Here is a 7,065-nt window from a genome sequence, read left to right as displayed (position 1 = left end):
AGGTCTAAGGTCGTTGTGGGCAATACGGAATAAAGTGTGCTTAGTTTTAGTGATTACTTGTGCATGTACACTGAAGGACACTTACACAAAGGATCAATATCACTTATGACAAACACATACGCACTCAGGTACACACGCTCTCACTTTTTCTCCTTCTTTGGAACTCGGTCTCTGTCTTTACCCCTTTACCTCTTTCTGTTCTGCACTGCCTCTGCACTGCTCCCTTTCACCATTGCTCAGTGTGTGTCTGTTGCTTAAGGGGTAGGGTAAGATGGAATGCACACACACACACACACACACACACACACACACACACACACACACTCAGACTAATTGACCTCTCCTTTTCTCCACACTTGCTAAAGGCAAGAAAAAGTTTGGTTGCCATGGTAAGAATTGCTGAAACAATTTGGTGTTTAAATATTTTACATGGTGACTATGTGTTCTGTGACTGAGTGTGAACAGGTGTAAGCCTGAGAACTGAGTCAGGGTGAAAGCAGATATTTTATGATGTATGTGTGAATGTCCCTCTGTGTGTGTGTGTGTGTGTGTGTGTGTGTGTGTGTGTGTGTGTGTGTGTGTGGTGTGGTGTGTGTGTGTGTGTGTGTGTGTGTGTGTGTGTGTGTGTGTGTGTGTGTGTGTGTGTGTGTGTGTGTGTGTGTGTGTGTGTGTGTGTGTGTGTGTGCGCGCGTGCGTGTGTGTGTGTGTGTGTGTGTGTGTGTGCGTACAGGACATATATGTATTTATATGTGTGTGTGTGTGTGTGTGTGTGTGTGTGTGTGTGTGTGTGAGAGAGAGAGAGAGAGAGAGAGAGAGAGAAAGAGAGAGAGAAATGGGTGGAAGGGGAGTTAACACTTAGCTATGGTGTTGTCACAATCAAATGGTCAGATGCTCAGCATTGCTCATCTAAGCATGTTTATTATGACTGACTGTGTGTGTGTGTGTGTGTGTGTGCGTGTATGCGTGTGCGTGTGTGTGCGCGTGTCATATGAGCAGTTCACCCTTCTGTTAATCTCACCCTCTCATTATCAAGTACACACATACACACACACACACACACACACACACACACACACACACACACACACACACACACACACATCCCTGTCCCTATATGGTACAGTGGCGCACCAACCCACATGATGTAACCCAGTGCAGAACTATTGGGTACACACAAGCATTGCACACCACAGATGAGCCCATCATCCTGTGCCAGCTAGATTGCTTTTCTCCAGCTTAGCACAGGAGCAGAACACAATAATTTACAATCATATTAAATAAAATATTATGGCACCCGCACCCTCAATACTACACAGCACAACATAGCATTTAACTGGATGATGTACTGTGGCAAAAGCACAGAGTGATGACAAATTACAGCCAACCACTGTGCATATCACCATGGCAAAAACATACAGTACAACTCACAATGCAAATGCACCATGACAGAGATTCACACAATACTCTGGCATGAATTAATAAAGGTAAGGCAGAAAAAATAACCAGCCGGAGATTGCATAGAATAAAATGTTAGAGAGAAAAAAACATTACTGTAACAACAAAATCACAATGCCCGCAAAAGCATTCATTGAGGAGCCCGCAGCCCGAGTGCGACTACACGTTTTTTTTTGTGTCTCGAGTGCCCTGCTTGTTGTTTGGGGATAAATAGCCTCGTCTGGCATTGGGAGTGCGCCTGCTTGTGTAAGGTAAGATAAGGTGCGGTGACAATAGGACAGCCCACTGAGGGATCCACCATGCCACAGGCAAGACAGGCCCTGGATTAGAGAGAGCATGGGGTCAGCTGGGCACAGGGGATGCTGAACACTGGACTACTACACTCAGATAGGACACAACAGGAGAGCCCAGAACAGCACAGGACTGGACACTAGGCTACTACACTCAGAAAGGACACAACATGAGAGCCCAGAACCAACCCAACCCCAGAACAGCACATGACTGGACACTAGACTACTCAGAAAGGACACAACATGAGAGCCCAGAACCGACCCAACCCCGAACAGCACAGGACTGGACACTGGACTACAGATGCAGATAGGACACAACAGGAGAGCCCAAAACAGCACAGGACTGGACAACAGTGCACAGCACAGAAGAGTTCTGCTCAACACAGCTCAGTTCAACCCAGTACTGCACAGCACAACAGTTCAACACAGTGAAGATGGGCACAGTACAGAATCACACGGCACAGCGCAGCATACCACAGCAGCATCTCCATCTCATACTATTCGAACTACATTAAAATATTGTATTATGTTAATGCAATAGAAAGCCATAAGGGCACAACCTAATGGAGTGCAACACACTAAAGCACAGCACAGCGCAGTGCAGAACAGAACAGAATGGCGTATGACATGACACTGCAGAGCACAGCATGGCACTGAACAACACTATATATGGCACAGTGCAGAACAGCAAACCCAACCTGAGACAATAAAGAGCAGGATTCCATGAAACAAAACCACATCTCAAAACAGCCCACCACAGCAGGGCAATGCCAAGCCAGTTGTGTTGACATCACATAATAACATTAACGGCACCGAAAAGAACATTACACAGTGTGACCGAGCACCGAAGACTATAAACACAGGCTAGTCTATCAAGGCAGTGCAGATGGCATGTGCAGTAAAAGGAAATAGAAATCTGTAAACAGCAGAATGAAGTCAAACCCAGAGAGAAACACAACACAAGGTAGCACAAGCAGCAAGCACTGCATGCTCATTAACTGTTTCAGTTTCATAGGACAATGGAATACAGGACACACACACACACACACACACACACACACACACACACACACACACACACATACACACACACACACACACACACACACACACACATACTCACACACACACACACACATACATTGGTGACTTGGTTAAGGTAAGCCTAAACTGAGCAGCGTTACACAACACAGCACAGCAAAACCCAAAACCACTGTACCAAGTAACACAACGCGTCCTAAAAAACCACAGCACAGCACATTACCGTAGTAAAACAGCAAAACACAGCAAAGTATGGGAGGCCAGCGAGCGGGGAGGCGAGCCAGGGACACAGCCACTTGCCCTGCTCCTGAGCCCAACTAATTCCTCATGTCAAAGTGGCCAAAATAATGAGCAATCAAGAAAATGGTTATTCTAGCTTTTCAATTTGCCTAATTAAAAAAAGGTCCGTCAGGCCAGTGAGTAGGAAAGTAGCTCTCTCTCTCTCTAACTCACTTATACGAAAGGGAGAGGTTTGTGTGTGTGTGTGTGTGTGTGTGTGTGTGTGTGTGTGTGTGTGTGTGTGTGTGTGTGTGTGTGTGTGTGTGTGTGTGTATGTGTGTTTGTGTGTGTGTGTGTGTGTGTTTGAGCAAAAGAGAGTAGTCACAAGACTGTGTGTGATTGAGTTTGATTCCCTATATTCCCCCACCTCACCAGCACAATGGAAAAAGGCAATCATCATACCTGTCCCTAAGAACTCCTGTCCAAAGGAGAACAATGATTGTTTGGAGAAGCTTACCATGAGTAAACTACAGCTGGGCGCGGGCCCACCGCTAGATCCTTCCCAGTTTGCATACAAACACCAGAGAGGCACTGATGGTGCAATCAATAGTATAGTGCACTTAGTGATTAAACATCTTGAGAATCCCAGGGCCTGAGCAAGACTGTTGTTTGTTGATTTCAGCTCAGCCCTTTAACACAGTGCAGCCTCACAGTGTCCTGAAAACGCTGCGGCATATGAAGGTCAACCACTTCACTGTGTCATCATCCACCTTGTAAGAAGTAGTGTCTCTCATTACTGACCAATTGCACATAGCATGTCAGGTGTCAGAGTAAACAGATCATTGTCTTAACCCTGCCTTGACCATCAACACAGGCGCTCCACAGGGACTGTGTTAGTTTTCCACTCCTGGTTCGCCCAGTCCACTAATGAATACCCATGCAGCACTGCTAACAACTCCATCTTTCATCAATCTCATGTGTCTGTGACGACTGGAAAAAGTCTTTCTCCCCGTGCTGATGAGCCGTCTCTCCTTGACTACAAATATTATTGATTGTAACGTGATGTGCTAAACAATGGTTGTTGGATGATGTAAGTCTGTGAATGCACAATGGGCATTGTGTATGTGTGTGTGTGTTTGTGTGTGTGTGTGTCTGTGTGTGTGTGTGTGTGTGTGTGGTTGTGTGTGTGTGGTTGTGTGTGTGTGTGTGTGTGTGTGTGTGTGTGTGTGTGGTGGTTGTGTGTGTGTGTGTCTGTGTGTGTGTGTGTGTGTGTGTGTTTGTGTGTGTGTGTGTCTGTGTGTGTGTGTGTGTGTGTGTGTGTGTGTGTGGTTGTGTGTGTGTGTGTGTGTGTGTGGTTGTGTGTGTGTGTGTGTGTGTGTGGTTGTGTGTGTGTGTGTGGTTGTGTGTGTGTGTGTGTGTGTGTGTGGTTGTGTGTGTGTGTGTGTGTGTGTGTGTGCATATTATTGCATTTTGGCAGCTGTTACTGTGTGTATGTGTCGAAGACAGATTTCCTTTGGGACAATAAAGTCTAACTTTATCTCCTCTTCTGAGAGAGAGGCCCAGGGGGGAAGAGAAGCAGTTAAGATTTGAGAGTAAGTGGGTGCATGGAGGAAATTCCATCAATTCCAGCAATGTGTTTATAATGGAGACACGGGGATATTCTCCCAGGTGTGGAAAATCAATAATTTTTAATTTTAATCTGTATGTTATATGCATATCTGATGTGGACCTGATTATAGTTACTCAGCTAACAAAATCACTCACTTTCACTGTCCATTAATGACTAAGAATTTCTTAATGCCTCTGTTTATTGATCTTTCATATTTTCTATTCATATCACCTTGGGTAATATAAAACGCCTTGCCTCATGATGTTGAATTGTGACCCAAGATTTGTCATTAAGTTGTAACATGATGACCCCCCCCTCGCCCTTTCTGTGTGTATGTGTGTGTGTGCACTCTCTTCTGTTTACATTTACCCCATCCTCCTAATCTGACAGAACATACAGTATAAGATTGAGAGATGAAATTAAAGACAGATAGACTAGAGAAGGATAGATAGATAAATAAATAGATAGAGAGGGGGGGGTGAAAAAGACAGGGTAAGTCTGGCACAGAAGCAGTTCACTATTACTTCAGCATCACTTGTAATAGTGAGAGCCAGATGGCCGTGTGGAACACTCACTGTGACACAGGGAGGAAAAGATATAGCAACCCCTGTTGCACACACACACACACACACACACACACACACACACACACACACACAGTGAAAGAGATAGAGAGGGAAAGCGACAAAAGCAGAGGGAGAGAGGTGAAGTGAACAGGAATGAGAGAGGAGAGGCATATGACTCATTTCCACATACACCCTGATGCCCATTTGAAACAGATGGCTGATTGAGCAATATCACTAAAATAACAGCAGCTATTTTGTGGTACAAACTTGAATGTGTCAAGTTTTTCTTTTAGATTCAATTATCACACCAGGGAACCCACTGAAATAGACCCAAATCAATCCCAAACCTCGCCTCCCATCATCTGCTGTCTCCCTTCGGTTATCCACACCCTCTGCAACCAGGAGGGGAACTCTAATCACGGGCGATCAAAAAGGCGAACAGCACGCCGTGCAAAGCTACCTGGGGATCTGAACAGACTGTTCCGATCCAGAATAGTTCTGGTCTTGTGATGTGTGTGTGGTTCATGTTCGGTTGTTCCCTCTTCCTCCTCCTCTTCCTCCTCCTCCTTCGTCTTCTTTTCATGTCAAACTTCCTCCTTGCTTTGTCTCTCTCTTTCTTCCCCCCTTCACTTCTCTCCTGTTTCATTTCATCTCTCCTCATCACATCTTTTGTCCCTGTTGTCTTCGTTTCAGTCGTGTGGTCAGGCTTAATTGGCAGCTGTCTAATTGCAACTCATTAGCTCTCCAGCAGCCAAACATCATCTTTTCCCCAAACAAACAAACAGCATCTCTCTCTCTCTCTCTTTCTGTTGCTTTTCCCCAAGTCCCCATGCTGCACGGCTCTTGTCCCCCATGCCTTCCTGCTACAGTGGCTTCCCATCATACTGTTTCATTCCAAGGGTTTCATTTGCGTCAGAAGAAGGCGCTCCCTCGCACGTTGCATGACAAAATAAATGGGGACTGTTCCATAGAGCTGTGCTGTATTGTCCGCTGGATTACTGGGGTATGAAGTAGGAATTTTCTGCACCATTATGTTATGTGTGTCTGCATCCACAGAGAGTATGTGTATATGTGTCATACACATACAGACACATACATACATACATAAGTCATTCTGCGGTCTGCCAATGTGCCCACCTGTCTGCTTGTCTGTCCATCTGTCTGTCTGTCAATCTTTCTCTCTCTTCCAGTGACTCCAGGGATGAGTGTCAACACAATGCACAATACTATGCAGAGTAGAATTCCTGCCCAGGTTCTTTTCTGGGCCATACATGAAAGTCTGAAAAATGTACACATGCTTTAACAAACAGCGCACCCAAGGGCTGCACACTCTCTCCTTTTGATGATCCTGTCCCCTTCCACTGCTTTTTCATTTTCCTCCCCCTCTCCCAGTATCACCAGTTCCCTCCCCCTCCTTTTCTCCAATTTCTCTCTCCCTCTCTCTCTCTCTCTCTCTCTCCCTCTTTCTCTCTCTCTCTCTCTCTCTCTCCTCCCCCCCTCCTTTTCTCCAATTTCTCTCTCCCTCTCTCTCTCTCTCTCTCTCTCTCTCTCTCTCTCTCTCCCTCTTTCTCTCTCTCTCTCTCTCTCTCTCTCTCTCTCTCTCTAGGCATTTGGCTGTGGGTTTCATTTTTTCCCCTGTTTGGGTTAACCCCCCTCCCTTCTCCTATTTAATCTGTCTCCCGGAGAACCTCAGGACTTTAATTCCTGCTTGCGCACAGAGTGCTTTCCTGGCAGGCCGGCCAAATCCATACGGAATCAGTGCATCAAGCTTTGAAATGGACATCTCAACAGAGGGGCAGTTTAGGCAAACTGACATGATATATAGGGCACACTGTATCACGGTGGGGAGAGTGGGGGGGGGGTGCCGGGGAGAGAAAAGCGCCTA

This window comes from Alosa alosa, chromosome 6 (assembly GCF_017589495.1).
Source record: "Alosa alosa isolate M-15738 ecotype Scorff River chromosome 6, AALO_Geno_1.1, whole genome shotgun sequence".
Taxonomy (NCBI): domain Eukaryota; kingdom Metazoa; phylum Chordata; class Actinopteri; order Clupeiformes; family Clupeidae; genus Alosa; species Alosa alosa.
This window is presented reverse-complemented; position numbering follows the sequence as displayed.